At 37.0% G+C, this 19696-nt stretch overlaps 1 protein-coding gene and 2 pseudogenes across 1 annotated transcript in view; 2 read left to right on the top strand and 1 right to left on the bottom strand.

The window, feature by feature from the left end:
* The window catches only part of MCF2L2 (MCF.2 cell line derived transforming sequence-like 2), a 190589-nt gene that overhangs the window by 1093 nt on the left and 169800 nt on the right, over positions 1-19696 (top strand). The gene's annotated exons all lie outside the window — the stretch shown is intronic.
* LOC120592879 (60S ribosomal protein L36-like) lies at positions 3782-4104 on the top strand (annotated as a pseudogene).
* On the bottom strand, positions 10093-10211 carry LOC120593058 (uncharacterized; annotated as a pseudogene).

Here is a 19696-nt window from a genome sequence, read left to right as displayed (position 1 = left end):
CGGGGGTGGGGAGTTGTGTTGTAGTTTACGCAGTAATGGGAAGGGAAAGGGTACCTCAGGAGCGGAAGCCAGTGCTTTCCAGCAGAAACTACCGCCAAACCGCTGGAGGCTTGTTCACGAGAGAGCTTGGTGAAACACATGTGCTTTCTCCTACTCCTTCCCTGGACCTCCCCCAAATAAAGACATTCGTGTTGACAGCCTTTAGATGGAGATGACAAGAATTATCGGGGTGATTTTCCGTGTTGCTCACTTCGAGACGCTACCATGAATGCGAATCAGTTTTCATTGATAAAGTCAGTACGTTTTTACCTCACTGTCGCACCCATTTCTTAAAACTGCCTTCTTGGTATTTGTTAAGTCTTGGTTCAATTAGTGAGAGATCATTGCGCTTCGAGTACCCTAGTCCAGTGTGTTTAGCACAATAATGATGTACATCTAGAATGACACACGTGTGGGGATATATTTTGTGAAGATGATTTATATGACAAGGCCCAGTTTTGATGATTCTGTTTTCAAAAATGTTTCTGGTGCCAAATGTGGCCACCAAACTTGTTTTTCTTTAAGAGAAAAGGTCAGTACAGTCCTACCAGGAAAGGCTCAGTGTGAAATGCTGTTGAAGGCAGGTTGAAATAAGAAGAAAAATACCTTCTAATGAAACAGTTTGGAGTTTGAAATATATCGAATGCTGAAATGATTGTGCTAAATACCAGCCTGTGCACGAAATTGTGGTGTAGAGAAAGATCAGTGGACTAGGGGTTTTACTGACTGGATTTGAATCCTTCCGTGGATAAATCGTTCAATCTCAGGTTGAAAAATGGGAATTTTAATAGTTCTTTCTTACCCAACTCCAAGGCTATTTGTAAGATAATGTGGGAAAAAACACTGTCTACGCTGTGAATGTGTTATTGGTCATATCTCTGGGCCCTTTGCCACTAAAAATCTTGGGCAGGTCACTGGGTCTCTCTCATCTGTTAAATAAGAAGATAGACCAAGATGATCATTAAGTTCCCTCCTATTTCTTTGGATGTAGATCTTCTCGAAGATTTGCTAGGCAATATTCCTTGGCTAACATGAGGCTGCCTGTGGGGCCCAGGCTATGGTGTTTTTTGACCGCCTTGCTCCTTCTCTTCTTCTATAGTCAGCTCCATTCAACATACAAACATGAATTTCTGTGGTTTCTGCCCTCAGAGAACATCTGTTGACCCCTGACATTTATGTGCTTTGCAGCATTCTGTCTCTGTGTAACCTCACAAACTGTAAAATAGGTGGGGTACACATTATTATGCCCATCTAATAAACGAAATTGAAACCTAGGAAGTTCATCTTTTAAGGTTTCAGCGGTAACAAAATAGTAGGCTTGGGACCAGAAGGAAGCTCTTCGGATGCTCTGTTCAGGCATCTCACTGAGGGGTCTGTCACCCTGCAATAGCCCCCTGTCTTCAGGGAGAATTGCATTGAGTGGCCAGTGAAGCTTCTGCTAGGGTGGATTGGCTCTGTGTTTGGCTGTTCTTTTCAGGAGTTTCCTTGGGGAGCAGCTTCTGAGGAATGCTTGGAACAAGGCTGTGGGTTAAAATAGTCTCCTGGTCCCATCCTAGACACTCATCTGGGTAGCAACACTGCACATCCATAATTCACTCTGCCATCTCTGTCCTTCACCCAGTTCTTCTTCCAGCTTGGGTTTCTGCTCTTTTCACAGTCCCTGAAATTTGCTTTCTACAGTTCCTGAAATTTGACAATTTAGGTCTGGGTCATGTTGATTCAATTTCTGAAATATCTCATGAGTCTCTTTCTTCATGTCCATTCCCACTGCTACCTGCCTCTGACCTGTTTCAGGACTTCATTTTCTCCTGGCTGACCATTGCGTAAACCTCCTTCCTCTCCTGTATTTGCCTCTAACCTATACCAGGAATAAAAGAACCCACTAAGAATATAGCACTTGTGTATGTCAGAACCTTTAATGATACTCCTACATAGTCATTCGCTGTAGCCTGGTGCACACAAGCTCTTTATTATTTGGTACCCTTCTAGCCTTATCTCCCAATACTTGATATTTCTATACCTGTGGTTGATCAACTTGGGCTATTTAGTTCTTCAGCTTTGTAACACTATAATTTTTAACTCTGTTCCCACCTGTAAACTTTTGCTTCTGCTTTCCCTCCAACTGGAATGACCTCTTAACGTATTTCCTCTCACAGATAGTACACACCTTTCAATGCTTCCTTCACCAGGTACTTTCTCTGATCCTGCCACTAGGACATAATGACTCCTGCTTCAGATTTCCCAAGTAGGTTTTGTTCTACTCACATGACACCTCTCATACTCTCCCCTCTATCATGGTTATTTGGCTATTTTTGTGCTTGTCTTATCTCTGCTCCTAGGCTCCTTATTGCTTATCCATGTGTCCTAGACAGTTACCTAGCACAGGGCCTTCCTCTAAGGAGATGCAGAATAAACGTTTGCTGAATAAATGAATGAGTTGTTGTGCCTTAGAAAAGACCTTGAATATTGAGCAATGCCAGACAATTTTTACACTTTTAAGGACAGTTCTGAAGTATTTGTGGATAACTCTTTTGTTTCCTTAACCACACTTTTCAAGTTAACATTAAGTTTCTCAAGTCTACTTTATATGATGTGGTTCACTGTGGGGACCTCCTTCTTTGGATTTTATTAGTTTGTCGGGTACTATCATAAAATATGCAGTTCACATGTAGACAGTGTCCAGATATGTTTTTACCCATGTGGGACACAAGTAGGAATAACTTCTCCCTTTTATTCTGGACTATAGAGCCACATTGGTTCAACTACAGAGTTTCACAATCAGAAAATAGTTGTTTTATTTTCTCTACCGCATCCCTTCCAGTTCTTGAGTTCTCTCTGAAAGTTTTACTGTACTGCCATTGATATGCAGAGGTGCTGCCTAAGCACACATGGACTTTTACTAATGCATCTCAGATTGCTCTAGGATTTTGATCGGCAGAGCACATATGGCTCACATGGTGCTTCCAGTTAGCGGAAAACCTTAGTCATCTATCTGGTTGGTGTCAGTAATCCCCTGCACAGGCTTCACATTTCCAGTCCAGCTCACTGCCCTACCTTGTCATTTCATATTAGAAGTAATGATGTTGATCTTACTCTGTCATTGTTCTAAAATAGTTTCATATGTTTGGCTACACCCAATTAAACCATCAGGCCGAAAGGAACAACCTTTGAGACATTCCGTACATGATCGGAAATTGGATTGGTGGCTGTTTTGGTGGCAAGAGCTGTAGGCTTTTGACTTGGAATCCAGGTCATTACTTTTAGGACGCTGCTGGCATTGGTAACATGCAACCAGAAGAAAACTAAACTGAGAAATTCAGCCTATGACTCATTATTCTACAATGGAGTAGTGGATGAAATGCCGAGGACTATGCCTCAGCTGTTGGTGCTGAGGGGTGGATCTAATTAGAGTATTTGCTGCTTAGATGGGAATGCGCCCAGTAGGGACACCTAGACATGCTGGAGTAATGACTTCATCTACCCCAAAAGTGAATTAACTGCATCTGAGCCATTTTTCTATTAGGCTCTCTAGACACTGCTCTAGGGCTTATGGATCGTTTAAGGTCTATTAAAAATGTTTGAACACTAAAAGAAATTGACAACTAAATTGCGAAGTGCGAAATAAAATTTAAGAAATGTTTAAATATCTACAAAAGCTCGCTTGCTCACAATAAAATAACATTTCATTGCATTAAAAAACAATGCAACCTTTTGCCACGGTAGCCATTGAGGAAGAGCAGCCATGGCTCTGCACTGCCCCATGGCCTTGGGCCTCAACAAGGGTCACAAGGTAACTAAGAACATGAGCAAGCTGAGGTATAGCTGCTGCTGAGGGTGCCTTACCAAGCCCATCAAGTCTGTGCAGGATGTGATCCGAGAGGTGAGAGGTGTGTGGCTTTGCCCACTATCAGTGGCATGCCATGGAGCTGCTCAAGGTCTCTAAGGACAAGTGGGCCCTGAAGTTCATCAAGAAAAGGGTGGGGACACACACCCACGCCAAGAGGGAATGAGGAGCGGAGCAGCGTCCTTGCTGCCATGAAGAAGGCAGCAGCCAAGAAAGACTGAGCCCCATCCCTTCTGTAATAAAGCCTTTTCATAAAAATAGCTTGGAATTCCACCACAGGTACTCCTCAATTTAGGATAGAGTTTAAGTGTTGATAAACCTATTGTAAGTTGAAAATATCATAAGTCAAAAATGCATTGAATACATGTAACCTACTGAACATCATAGTTTAGCTTAGCCTACCTTAAATGCACTCAGAACACTTAACCTACAATTGGGCAGTTATTTTGAGTTTCTTCTCAAGAATAATTACCTTCTTCTTCTCTCACCAGAAGCAGGAGACACAGATGGGCGTTTTGTAGACATAATGGGATACAAAAACATAAAACATGATATTCAAAAAGTGGATTGAAAACAGCTTTTTGATCCGTGGTTGGGAATCGTGTGGATGCAGAGGGCTGACTGTATGCACTGTTCTACATCATTTTATATAAGGTCTTGAGCATCTGTAGATTTTGGTATCCATGGGAGACTGGGGGAGGGTGTGGTCCTGGAACCAATCTGATAGTTATATCAGGAGACTGCAGAAAACTCACAAGTTGGTCTCTGATTGGTTGCCAATCCAGACAGTGCTGTAAGCATTTAGAGGCTGAAGTGGTTGTGAGCTCTGGGGAGTCAAGAAAGCTTCATATTAGTTGTGTAATTTGAGCTGGATCTTGAAGTAAGGAGAGGATTAAGGTAGATGGAGAGTGGAAAGATTTCTCATTGGGGTGGAGTAAGGGGAATGACCATTTTTAGTAACTATGTTGTTCTTCCTGTGCTGGTCATCCCATTTATTTCATTCTTTGCTTAGACTTCCCCGGTCAGTGAACCTCCTTTGGACAACTGAGAAGCTTTGCGCTTTGCCTTGAAAGAAGGAATGACCTGAAGTTGGAAGGCAGATGTATGGTGTCTCACCTCTTTTCCTATAGCTACCATTTATTGCCTATTTAGTGTCACATATTGTGCTTTATAGACATTGTGATTTAATTACATTTAATCTGAAGTACAGTCCACTTTAGGTTAGGAAGTTTGCCTAGTGTCATGCCAGGTGAAGGGTCAGAATTAAAAGTCAGGTATAGCTGGCATTAAGGCATATAGTAATACTTTTATTTCCCATTACAGAATGGAATATAAACCAATATATGATAGGTGCTTTATTAGTGAACTTTAAAAATCTTTGGAAAAACCTAATGGAAGCTAAAAGCATTAGTCCTCTGAGTATAAATATATTACAAACCACTTGAAATATTCATTTATTGTCACTTTCTTCCAAAGAAAAACTATCGTTTAAAACTTGAGGATTTACTTTATAGTCTTTAAATATGTGAAGATAATAAATGTGTAACACTTAGGAATAAGATTTTGTTAAGGAAGAAATTTTTAGGAGTGCTGCCTACTGGCACTTCCTGTGCTAAGCACCAGAGTGTTAGGGGGAAGAAACGTCTAATAAGTTATAAAGCACAGTTATAACAGCAAGGTAACAGCACCACCATGCACTTTTATTTAGTATATTTAGAGGACTTTATTATGAGGGAGATTCAAGTTCAAAACATACACAGTGGGACATACTACAGGTGCCTTAAATGTTGGAGTCTTTTGGTCTTGTTCAGCTTACTTCTGGATTTCTTTGTTCAGTTATCTGATCCCAGATCTTGTCCAGCCCAGATTTTGGCTGGTGAGTCTGTTTTTTTTTTTTTTTTTTTTTTTATCCTGTTATCAAATCAATTTAAATTCATTTTAATCCTGTCTTTCTCTACCTAAGGAAGCTATAATTAATTCAATTACTGAGGGGCAAGAGGTCCTCCTGCCTGTTTCTCCTTATTCGTACCCCCAGTTTAAGACTGACCACATTTTCTGAGGGCCTTCTGGTCTGGACACAGCCAGGTGCTGGGGAGGGGCGCGAAGGAGTGGCCATGACCCCTGGCTGTGGCCATAGGCCCTGTGAGGGCCAGATCCAGGCTGCCTTCTCTACCACTGTAGCCCTAGGGCTCTGCGCTGCTCCTCAGGTGTCTTGGGGGCTTGGAGGGATAAATGAACATCCTAGAGCTTATGGTCTTGTGGGGGCAGTTGATGTAAAGCAAACAGGAAAATTTTAGGCAAAGTCAGCCATCAGTCCATCAGTTCCCAGTTCCTTCTTCATTTCATTGGGCCTCTCTGCTTCTACAGCTTCCACATGCACCACCTCGCTTTTGCACTGGGGTGATTCAGTTGTGAAATCAACTCTCTTTCCCAGTATCTCATAAGTCACATATACAGAAGATTGGGGGGTAGGGTACAGGGGGCAGTTTTCTGAATATGGGAGAGGAGATGTTTATACTCTAGCAACATAGACACTTTGAAATAGAGCTGGAGGCATCATTGTTTTTAAAATGTCCTCTGGCCACCCCAGCTCCTGGGGGTTTCACAGGCCCTTCCCTTCACCATTTCACAGGCTCCTTCCCTTCACTGTGGCTCCCTTCTTTTTCTTTCCTTTCTTCTTTTTTTCTGCCCTGCTGGTGAGGAACGTCTGGCACAGGACCTAAACTAGAAAGATGGGAACTTCCCAACCTGCACCCCTCTACCTTTCCTTCCATTTTGTTTCCATTGCATATTTATCCCTCCAGCAACCAAAAGAAGCTTTGCTTACAAAGGAGGAAAAACCTCTCAGGCTGTGAAGTGGGATTTTAGACTTTGACATATGGTGCAGAGACGAGAAGGAAAATTCCACTACTCAAATCTGATTTGCCCTTCAGGTGTGGCCTGAGCATTTTCTCCCTCAGTACCTTGGGAAAACTGACCCAGATTTTAAAGAGGAAGATCATGTTCATCATTTTCTATGACTTTGTGGTATAATCTAAAAAAGAAACAGAAGAAATGAGAGCAGAATGACCATTATGTGGTATTTCATAAGGGCTTTAAAAACTCCCCTTATAAAAATAATACATGGTCTGTGTTTGAGGTTTGGGAGAATCAATATTAAGATGTAAATTCTCCCCAAATTTATCTATAAATTAAACACAACTCCAGTCAAAAATCTACCAAGTTTTTATTTTGATAATAATCAATTGGCTGATTCTAAGGTTTAGAATTGACTAAAAGGTACTATAATAGGCAAAGAGAAGTATAACAGCCAATTTTTTTTGAAAAAGAACAAAGTTGGAGGACTCACACTATCTAATTTCAAGACTTACTATAAAGCAAAATAATCAAGACAGTGTGGTATTGGTAAAAAAGACAGACAGATAGGTCAATGAAACAGAATAGAGAATCCAGAAATAGTCCCACACGAATATGGTTAATTGATTTTTGACAAAAGTATGAAGGCAATTCAATGGAAAAAAGCATAAAGGCAATTTCAACAAAAGGTGCTTGAAAAATTAGACATCTATGTACAAAAAAAATGAATCTTGACCTAAGCCTCACCCCATATACAAAAATTAACTCAAAGTGGATCATGGACCTAAATGTAAAACTGAATTAGAAATCTTTTAGAAAACATAGGCAAAAAATCTTTTTGACCTTAGTTGGACAAAGAGTTCTTAAGTCAACCCCAAAAATATGATTCATAAAAGAAAAGTTTGATAAATTGGACTTCATCAAAATTAAAAATTTTTGCTCTGCAGAAGACACTGTTAAGAGAATGAAAAGACAACCCACCAACTGGGAAAAACATTTGGGAATCACTTATCTGACAAAGGACTTGTATCCAGAATGTATAAATAATTTTTAACAATAAATAAAAATAAACAACACAATTTTACAATGGGCAAATATTGAATGGATACTTTCCAAAGAAGATACACAGATGGAAAATAAGCACATGACAATATGCTCAACATCAGAAGTCATCAGGGAGATTGCACACCTATCAGAGTGGTTAAAACAAAATGACAATACCAAGTCATGGCGAAGAGGGCAGGGCTGGGTCTCACATTCTGCACTGGAAGTGGGAATGTAAAATGATACAGCCACTTTGGAAAACAGCAGTTTCTTAACAAGTTAAACATACACTTATTATACAACTCCGTAATCCCACCTCAAGAGAAATTAAAACTTATGGTTGCACAAAAATCTGTATGTGAATATTTATAGCACCTTTATTTGTTGTCACTGAAAACTGGAAACAACCCAAAAGTCCCTCACCTGGGGAGTAGATGAACAACCTGTGGCCCATTGGTACAATGGAATATTTAATAATAAAAAATGAATTATTGATACATATGACAACATGAATATATCTGAAATGTGTTATGCTAAAGGAAACATGTCAGACTCAAAAGGTACATACTAAATGATTTATATGAGATTCGAAAAGGTAAAAATATAGGGATGGAGTGGATGCCAGGGATTTTTTTAAGGGTGGGAAGGGGTGATTTCACTACAAAGGGATGATGGAACTATTCCGTTTCCTGAGTGTGGTAATGGTTAGATGACTCCATGCATTTGTCAAAACTCATAAAACTATACCAAAAAGAATAAATTATACTGTATATCATTTAAAAAATAATTTAAAAAGCACTACCAAACAAACAAAAAGCAGAAAAAACTAATATATGCTCATTGTTCAATATTCAGAAAAGTACAAAAAAGAAAATCTATAATTCCATCTCCTAGTAATAATCATAGTTATCTTTTGAGTATATATCCTTCCAGTTTTTTTTCTTTTGGCATTTTTACATAGCTAATATATGACCTGTCTCTTTATATATGTCATACATATTACATATATAATTATATGTTATATTCTGTTTTTTAAAACTACTATAAATGAGACTAAATTATTTTATGAATAATTCTATATATTATACAACTTCACAATATTTTAATGGCTTTATAATTTTTCACTTTATGGATGTAGCATAATTCATTTAACAAATGCCCTAATATTGGTTGTATAGGTTGTTTTCAGTTTCTCAATGTTATTATTATTTTTTTTTAATGCAAGGGACTTCTTTGTTCAGAAATCTTTGTACAAGTTTCACAAGTTTCAGATTGTTTTTTAAGGATAGAGTTCTAGAAAATGTTATATTGGGTCAAAGAGTATAAGTATTAATTTTTTAAATACTCTTTGGTAAGATTGCTTCTGGGAAACTTACAACATATTAGTAGACCATCAACAGGGTGTGGGGGTTCTTGAATTCACCTGATCTCTTCATCAGCATTTGTGATCATCTGTTTCCTCATATGTCAAATGAGAATAACAACAGAACTTATCCTATAGGACAGGGGTCCCCAACCCCTGGGCTGTGGGCCATTACTGGTCCGTGGCCTGTTAGGAACTGGGCCACACAGCAGGAGGTTAGCAGTGGGCGAGTGAGTGAAGCTTCATCTGTATTTGCAGCCGCTTCCCAGCTCTAGCATCACCGCCTCAGCTCCACCTCAGATCATCAGGCATTAGATTCTCATAGGAGCACCAGTCCCTGGTGCCAAAAAGATTGGGAACCACTGCATAGGATTTTGAAGTCATGCATGTTAAGTGCATGGCACAGTATCTGTGATGTTGTTAGCCTTCTTTGGTGATATTATTTGAATTTTTGCAGGTTTGATAGATAAAAGTAGTATAGTATTCATTTTAACTGAGAAAGCAACAATCGAATGAACAAAAGAAACAAAAAAAACTCATTGACACAGACAATAGTGTGATGGTTAGCAGAGGGAGAGAGGCGTGGGAGGTCAAATATATGGTGATGGCAGGAGACTATGTTTTGGGTGATGAGCAAAAATGCAATATACAGATGATATAATATTGTACACTTGAAACTTATATAATCTTATTGACCAGTGTTACCCCAATAAATTTAATTAAATTAAAAAAAATACTAGTGACTAGAATAATTTTTAATGTTTGTTCGCTGTTTTATTTTTGCTCTGTGACTTATTTATGTGTGTTTCAGGGCCAAGATATTTTTGTGTAGGCTTTTTCTATGTGAAATATATTAAGCCTTAAGTGTTTTCTTTTTTAATTTTACAGCTATTTTTTATTTTACAGTTTGCTGTTTATAATTTTTCTTTTCTTTCTTTTTTTTTAAAGCCTACAGCACCTGATATTCCTATGTGGTCTCCCATCCAAGTACTAACCAGGCCCGACCTTGCTTAGTTTCTGAGATCAGACGAGATTGGGCGTGTTCAGGGTGGCATCGCTGTAGATTATAATTTTTCTTTTTGATTTTATAATTTTATTTAATCAAATATATATATCTTTTATTTTGTGATTTCTTCTGTTTTATATCCTTTCTCAAATAAAGAAGCAAATGATCATCAGGTTTATTCTAGTATTTTTAATTGTGTTATTTACTTATTTATTTTTTAAGAATGTTTGATAAGTGTTTTTGTCTGTGATATGAGGTGAGACTCTAACTTTTCTCAATAGCATTTATTAAATATTCCTCCATTTATTGGTGATGCCTCCTTTACATATTAGGTTATTTTAGAATTTATAGTCAGTTTCTGGGTCTTCCTGTTTATTCTTCTGATCATTTTTATGTCAGTTCCACAGTTTGGATTATTATTGCTATATAATATCTTTAAATATTTGCTAGGAGAAATTTTCTTTTTCCATCCATCCTTTTTTTAAAAAATATTTTTTTAACTGTTCTAGCATTTTTAATTCTTTCAAATAAATTGTATAATTATTCTGTTAATCCCCTTCATCCTCACACACTTACTATAATTTTGGGTAGAACTGTATTCTGACTATAACTTCATCTGGGAAGCATTGACATTTTAAGATTTTTAAAAAAAATTTCTAGGACTATATCTCATTCAAATATTTTGTATTTCTCAATGAAAATTTTTGTTCTTTTCATATAGATCTCACACATTTCCTATTAATGTTTTCCTCAGCATCTATGTTTTCTGTTGATATTGTGAATAATTTTTTATGATATCTTTTTACTCATTATTGCTAGAGTATAAGATACTGATTTTGGGATATTAATTTATAACATGCTATTTTATGGAAATATTGAGTCTAATAGTTTTTCAGTCTATTTTCTTTTCTTTTCTTTTTTTAATACACATAGATGTCCAGTAAATACTTGTGAAATAATGACATAATTATGTTATTTATGAATAGTGATAACTCCCTGTGGTTCTTTGTTTCCTGTAGTTATACATTTTTATTTCCAGTTCTTGTTTTTGTGTTAATAAGAAAGTCTAAAACAAAGCTAAATATATTAGAAGTATTACTTAAAATAATTATTTGTTTAGCTTCAGGTTCATATTACATGGAGGGTTTTATCCTTGTTTCTGCTTAAACGCTCTGTTTTAAAGCCACATTTTTATATGATTTTTAATAGTAGCTTAACAAATAATAAAATTGAAACCCAATCATGATGCTCAAGTGGTTTGCATTGTTTAAGGATTCAATGCTGCATGTACATCTTTGTGCACTGAAGGCAATAGAAAGACTGTCTTCTCTCATTTGTGTATCTTACTCATTTTGCACTAACTCTTGATGGTAGTTTTAATTACAAAAGTTTTAAGACATCACAAACATAGGATAGTCTTACAAACCTTACTCTGCACTCAGCTTCAACAGTCATCAACACTTTGCCATATGGTCAATAACATTCAGAAAGGACAGGCAATATTCTCAAAATATTAGTGAAGAGCATGTTGGAACTTTGTATATTGAGCCAGTAACCCAGATAAAATAATTTAAAAAGATCTTTATTAACACATTTTTAGTTTACTAATGAAAGTAATGTACAATGTTTGTTTAAGCTGCAAGTAATACAGAAAGGAATGAAATTAAAAGTCAAAGTCACCCCAGTCACTCACGAACACCAGTCCCTCTCCCTAGTGGGACCATGTATCTACTTAGCATTCTTCCTGTAGGGGTTCTTCTGCATGCATGTAATTGGATGTGGCAATCCCTTCCTCTCTGACCCAAAGAGAAGGAGGTGTCCCTGCTCCCCTGTGAATGGGGAAGATCAGGAAATGAGTAGGTCTGTAGTGCTTGCAGCTCAGTGGTCAACTGGTGGGAGCATGGTGGTCCTCACAACTTTACAGCCAACAGATCCTATTACTCCCTTCACTCCCTAGTCAACTCCAGGGGAAAGTCAGTTTAGTCTCCCTAGAAAATACACCTGACCATTCTGGTGTTTATAATTCTCCAAAGAAAACAAAGTCTAGACTATATAAGAAAAAAATATCCCTCCTTTTAATATGACTTTGATCCTACTTCTGGGAAAATTATAACCCTGATACCCTTGTGCAATGGATAAATAACTTCAGTCTTTTTTGAGCTTGCAGGTTACTTCTCATTCTCCATTTTGCCCTGATGGGTAGGGGCAGGTGAATGGCTTCAGTTCATCTGCTAAACAGATACAAAGAGCATACAACTTTTTTAAAAATAGGGGAAAATAGAAGTACCAAAATTTTTTTCTTTTATATCTATAACAGTAGTTTCTTATGTGGGGGGGAAAAGGAGGACACAGTCATCTCCCATTGTCATTAATACTGAAATAATCAGCTCTTCTCTAAGGAGTTACCAAGTACTCAGTTTATTTTAGAATTCATTATTAAACATAAAGAAAATGCAATCCTTTAATATCCAATAATCCTTTATTATCCAATATCTTGATCAAACGGTAATGGTCAGTGCATGGAATAAAAGATTTATAAGAGCTATACAATTTGTTCATATAATAGATTCAAATGTAATGAAAAGTCCAAAAATTAACAGTTTGCCTCTCCCTAGAGTTTTATGTAAACTGCAAAAAGATAAAATTATGATTGTCTTTGGATGGGTGTAGGTGCACACACACTGCCACTGTGGGTTTATGTGGTCAGCAAAGTTAGCTCTTATGTTCAAAGGTGCTGTGTTGTCAGCCAAGCATTAGTGGCTATTCGCATCTGAATGAAAGGGTAAGGAAGTCAATGTTTATTAAGAAAAAGAGCCTGCGTGTGGGTTTCAGGCATTTTCTGTGTTGCTAGTGGAAATATAAACGGATACAGCCATTTTAGAGAGAAATTTGGCAATACCTAAGAAACTGTTGTTTGCAAACTGCTATATTTGCTGTCCTGCGTTAGAAGACTTTCAGACTTTGCATTTTGTAAGAGTTAGCATATTCATAATATCTAATGGTAGAGAGAAAAAGAGGCTTCATAAGTTTTAGACTCTCAAATTGAATTAAATATCTTCATTGTAATTTAGGTATTTTCCTAAAGTACTTCACATGCAGTTAATACTAACAGAGAACTGGCTCTGAGGATTACTTAACAGAGCAGCCTGTAATCTTAAAGGGCCTTCTGGTATAGCTAATTGGAAAGGTTTGGTAGTTTTTTACAAGTTAAATACACATCTCTCCCTTGACTCAGCAATACCACTCTTAGTTATTTATCTAAGAGAAATGCAAGCAGATGTCCACAGAAAGACCTTTATATGAATATTCACAGCAACTTTATTCATAACAGCCCAAATTGGGAAAAAAACCCTCACTGTCTATGAGCAGGAGACTGGACAAACTGTGACCATCCATGTAATGGGCGACAGCTCAGCAATAAAAATGAATGAACCACTGTTACATACAACATGAATGAACCTCAGAAACATTATTCTGAGAGAAAGAAGTTAGACACAAAAGAATACATACTGTAAGATTACATTATGTGAAGTTTTTGAACAGGCAAAACTAATCTCTATTGAAAAAAATCACAACAGTGGCCAGTCCAGTCACTTGGGGTTTAGGAGCAAGGGTTGACTAAGAATGGACATGTGAAGGTACTTTCTATTGATAGAAATGTCCTATATCTTGAAAGGAGTATGAGTTATAGAGATGTAGCCATTTGTCAAAATTCACTTCTGATTTGAGTATTTCAACATAGGTAAAATTTACTCTCTCCCTACATTTACTTTTTTAATAAAAAAACATTTTTCAGTTTCTCTTTGGCCAATTACAAGCCTTTGAAATTTTAGCTCGACTATTACAAATAAAAATGAGAAGTTTGTATACAGACTTATTCATTACTTACTTATCAGGTATTTCACATTGAGCCCTTTCTTTAAATCTTGGAGCACAACATTAATAAGCAAAGACATTAAGCATGAAGAACCAAAATAAAATGCACTATGAAAAAGTAGCCTCTCTCTGAGTATACCACACTTTCTGTTCAGCATAATTCAATTCTGAAAGGTGAACTCACTTTTCCCCAAGACTTAGTAAGTGAGATCTTGGTCAGATCAAAGAATTTCCTTCTCTACAATCATATTATACTTGTACCTGATCTTTAGACGTAGTTCAGGAAACACATCCCATTTTAGGATTTGAATCTTTACTGCGCCATTGCTGTGCCAAACCATGTTGCACAGATGGTACGGCCTATCTGTGTCTCTCGGATAGTGTCTTCTATTGGCTGCATTGTTAATTCTCTGGGTAGTATTCCTTGACAGCCTGGAGAAGTTGAGAGAGAAGGGCGGGCGGGGGGTGGGGGAGTTGTGGCCTGGAATAAATTTTCTTAAGAGCATCCTTTAAAAAAACGTATCCCTGTCTTTTATTTTATTTTAAATATCTAGTAGCCTGGTGTATATCTCCTAGTGTGATTCCTCTAAAAAAACCCCCAAACATTCTGATATTCATGGACTCTAGGATTTCCCTTCTACCTTGACATCCTCATCACCATTTTCCTTTTATTTCCAAATGAAGAAATATGGTCATCTGTTGGCCTGTAATCCTGTGAGCACCCAGCAATCCAGAGGATCAGCTCTCAGCAATGAAATGACCTTGAGTGAACTTCAGAGAGATTAGCCAGAAGAAAGGATTAAACACATCTATGTAAAGTGCAGTGCTGAGAGTGGAATGGAAGGAGAGTGATGCTCGCACTGTCTTCTGGGATCCAATGGCCTCCTGGTGTAAGAAATGCGGGCAGCAAGACCCTAGATACTTACCTTACACCTCGGTGCGGATTACAGAGGCAGAGATGAGGGCTTACCATCATTTCCTAGGAAGTTGCATCAGGTTAGAATATATGGCAAAAAAAGGTACTGTGAGAGCAATAATGCCTTTCTTTCCTGTATGTTTTTTTATTCACCTTTTTCTCAGTGGCATAATGGTTGAACAAATTTTATATTAAAAAATTTTACTTTGAAATGCTGCCTCAAGTTTGCTAAGGAGTTTAAAAAAATAACTTTCTGAAAAAGACAATCGGCTAACATTATAGATGGTCATTTACTGAAAAATTCAAATAAAAGGAGATGACCAAATATTCTAAAAAAAATAAGGCTGTAAAATGGAATGTGTAAGTATGAACCTATTTTAAAAGCATATATGTCTATGTCTATATATATATATATATATATATATATATATATATATATATAGAGAGAGAGAGAGAGAGAGAGAGAGAGAGAGAGAGAGAGAGACTATAATATTGCCAATGAGATAACTATTTAATTTTGAATGAAGGAATTACAAAGAATTCTACTTATTTTTGTTTAGTTGTACTTTTTATTTAAAAAATATATTTTTTCGTGAAATGAAAATAAGAATCCAGATTATGAAATTCACATTCCTGAAGAAAAATGTTAAGTCTGAAGAAAAATGTTAAATCTGAAATGCTAAGGCTTCATGTTAGACACATGAGCTGATAACAGACTGGTGATTTAAGAATAGAAAAAAGAAAAACACTTCCCTTCAGTGGGCTGAGTGAGAAGGAACAGCATTTCTAAGTCTGCCTTACATGTATTTGGAAGTCAGTGTTCCAAAAATTGACTAAGAGCTGAAGCAACTACTTGTTAAGGTTTTTTCTTTTATGGATGGGCTTATTAATATACTCTCACTTTCTTTTTTTTCCTCTTTTTTTTTTTAGCCTTGAAAATGTTAATAATACATTTTCCCCTTTGGATCATAGGCTAAGAACAGTGACTAAAGCAAATGTCTTTGTCTTATTATTCTTTATACTTGGAACCTATTTCTTCAAGAGAGGAAAATTGAATAGAGAAATGTGCTTTTAAAATAAATTCATCATTGTTGGAGTTATACTGTCTGGTTGAGAAATGATTCATGCTTATACTATAATTCTATACCAAGTCCTTATACAGTATAATACATATACTATATTCTCAAAGGCAAGGGCTACAATGTAGTTGCTACTTAAGAAAGAACAACTTGTTTATCAAATCTTGCTTTCCATACTTAAAACACATAAGTGCTCGCCTGTGCATGCATATAAATCCTTACAGGGCTTGAATTCAGGTATAAATTATTGCTCTAATTTTCCTACAGTTAAATCATAAGAGCATTACAGTTTTGTTAGTAGTGAGGAGAGGGAGTAATTTGAAAGAAGAATATGATGAATTTCTGAATCCTAAACTGACAGCATTACATATGCTATTTTCTTTTTTTCCCACTCTTAAAGGTTATGAAAGGTTCACCTACAGGCTTTTCCTGTCAATCATTTTATTCTATCTGTGACTCAAGACAGAAATGAAAGTTTGAGTATCTTTATGCAAGTTTTATGAGTGTCTGAATGGCCTTTCTGGCATTACGACAATCTGATGTTTATTTGGATGCTGTCAGTAGACTTCTTGGCATAATACTAATTTCGTGGGATTAAAGGAATGAAACTCCAGAGATGACATGCTGATTGAAATATGTGTTACCCAAGACCCATATTTTATTTAATTGTTGGAGGTCAGGGAAAATCGGCACTTGAAGGTTTGCTTTTTATTGACTATCCCCCCTCTTTTCTTCTTAAAAAACAAAACAACTGAACTCAGACACAGATATTATGAAGGTTACCAGAGGGAGAAGGAGTAGGGGGAGGATGAAAAAGGTAAAGGGGATCAAATATATAGTGACAGAGGGAGACTAGACTATAGGCGGTGAGCACACAATGCAATATACAGATGATGTATTATAGAATTATACACTTGAAACTCATATAATGTTATTAACCAATGTCACCCCAATAAATTTAATTTAAAAATAAATAAAATAAAAAAGAACGAAATGTATTTAAGATATTACTTTAAAATGAATGCTTGCCTATAAGTTAGGGTATTACCAACTACTGTAACCCTCAAATTTCAGTAGATTAATACACTCTAGTACACTGTCTCCAGTCAAAGGACCATTTTCCTCAGAGTATTGCAGAGACCTTGCCTGCTTCTATCTTGTGGGTCTGCCACCTTCTAGCTTCAGAGTTGTCACTTTGCAGCTTATAGGAGGGCAAAGAGACAATGGTGAAGATACACTTATTTCTTATGTACCCCAGTTCAGAAGTAACACATCATTTCTGCTCATCTCCCATTGGCATTTGCTAGTCACATGGCCATAACTGTTGATGGGGATGGGGGTGACTGGGAAATTGAATCCCTGGTTAAAGAGTCATCTTCCAGTGATAATGCTACTGTATGAAAGAGGAACTGTGAATTTTTGGTGGGCTCTTCAAGAGGCTTAATCACATCTACAAAGACCCTTTTTTCCAAATAAGGTAATGTTCGCAGGTATTGGGATTAGGAAATGGCCATATCTTTTTTGGGGGGAGGGGGGCACCATTCAGCCCATTATACATATTTCTTATTAATTTGTAAGGAGTCTCTAGGGAAATAGCCTTTTTTCATCCAATGGGCTGTAAATATCCCAGTTGTCTTTTGAGTTTGTTCAAGGTATGTGTAAAGTAGATTTTAAATTAGTTGACTTTATTAGTCTTTTCTTATTGGGATTTCTATCATATTTTGAAAGGCTGTTATAATTACAGTATTATAATTTTATGTATTAAATGTTCTCCCATATTTTCTTCTGGCATTTTTGTGTTTATATTATTTAATCTGGCTGGAGATTGTTTTTGATTCAAGAAGTGAAATATGGGCACAACTTAAACATTTTGACAATAATAAAATACCTTTACATAGCACCTACCATATACCAGAAATTTTGTTTTCTAGCTATATTACTCAGTTCTTACAACATCCATATCAAGAGGATATATTATAATTTCCCCCATACTCAGAGCAGGAAATTAAGGCACAGGGAAGTTAAGCAATTTGCTTGAGGTCGCTCTTCTGTAAGTGGCAGAGCCAGGATTTGAACCTACACATTGTGGCACCAGAGGTCATGCTCTTAATCACCTCACTAGATATCCTGGTATGGCCAGCAGATTGACCCAACACTATTTCTTGAGTAATCTCCCTCTACCCCCATTTGAAATGCCACTTTTATCGTGTACTACATTCCAATTTATATTTTGGTCTAATTCTAATCTCTGTTCTGCTCCTGAGTCCTTCCAAGCTCATGACAAGTTCTATCAAATTTACTTCATAGTGAAAGAGGTAACATGACATCAGTGGGGAATTTATGAGCAGAATTTCAATGCAAATCACCAATACATGGCAATAACATGGGTGTTTGAGAAAGATCTGTTGCGATATGTTTGGGATCATAGCTCAAAGGACTGAACGGTAAACTTAATTGAATTCTATTTGAATTAAATCTATTATAGCCAAACTGCTTCCACATGTTATTTTAAATTAATCATATTAATTAAATTAAATATATAGCCCAGCATGCATTTATTAAATGGTAATATTAATTCTCACAACAACCCTCTAAAGAGATATTATTATTATCATTCCCATTTTACAGAGGGAGAACCTGAAGATGCAGGTGCTGGTCAGTGGCAGAGCTGGGATGCAAGTCTAGTTCTTTTCATTCTGCTTCCATAGTACCTGAATGAATGAATTAATTGAGAGAGGAAAGAAGGAATGTTTGGCTATAGCCTCCGGGGCTTTTTCTTAAACAAAAGTAAAATTGTTTATCCATCGTATTGCTAAAATGTATAAAATCCTACCATTTTGATTCCTTTGTGTTGATATCTTTTTCTCTAAGGTGCTTTAGAAAGAAATGAAAATGTAGAAACTCTTGGAAGAAGGCCATGTTCAGTGATCATTAGTCATATCGAGTCTTTTCATCTCCTCATGTTGTACCATATTACATTGTCTTGCCTGAGACATTGCTTCCAGCTGATAGATTTGACTAAATCCAGGGCTGGGAGTAGGCTAAGAATAAGAGGCTGTAAGCATTAAGGGGCCCACACTGAGTATCGGAGTAGGGCTTGAAGTACGCTGGAAGGAGAGGTAAGCAGGAGCTCAAGCCAGGTATGGCTTGTTTCCCAGGGTGCTGACTTCAAAAACAACATGGAAAGAGGTTTTAGGCCAAAAATTACACCTTGTAGGCCTGTTTCAAGAATACGTTGACTATGCATAGATGATTATTTTTATTGAATTTGCCCTGAGCTGCATTTTCATAAGCAACAGGAAAGGACCAAGAGTAGTCTAAGGCCTTGGAATCAATGTGTGCTTGCTTCTCTGTTGCATCAGTAGCATCGGAGAGCATGTTAGAAATGCCCCGCCCCATACTCACTGAATCATAATCTGCATTTTAAAACCCAGGTGATTTAAATATCCATTATAATTTGAGGAGCACTGCTCTGGGGGAGTGTTGATTAAAATGCTGGTTGGGGCACTTTTGAAATCTTGTTCTAAAACGTGAGAGCTTTATGGCAAGGAGGGGTTAGGAATTTTCAGAGATTTTCTTAATTTCCTCCAGGGCCTTGATTGCTTTTTATCAGAATACCCCAGGCAGCAGAACTCATTTCACCTCTCCTGGAGTTCTGAAGGGCTACAAGAGA

Source organism: Pteropus medius, unplaced genomic scaffold, assembly GCF_902729225.1.
Source record: "Pteropus medius unplaced genomic scaffold, Ma_sr-lr_union100, whole genome shotgun sequence".
Taxonomy (NCBI): domain Eukaryota; kingdom Metazoa; phylum Chordata; class Mammalia; order Chiroptera; family Pteropodidae; genus Pteropus; species Pteropus medius.
The sequence above is the reverse complement of the archived record's forward strand: the minus strand, read 5'-3'. Positions and strand labels throughout refer to the sequence as shown.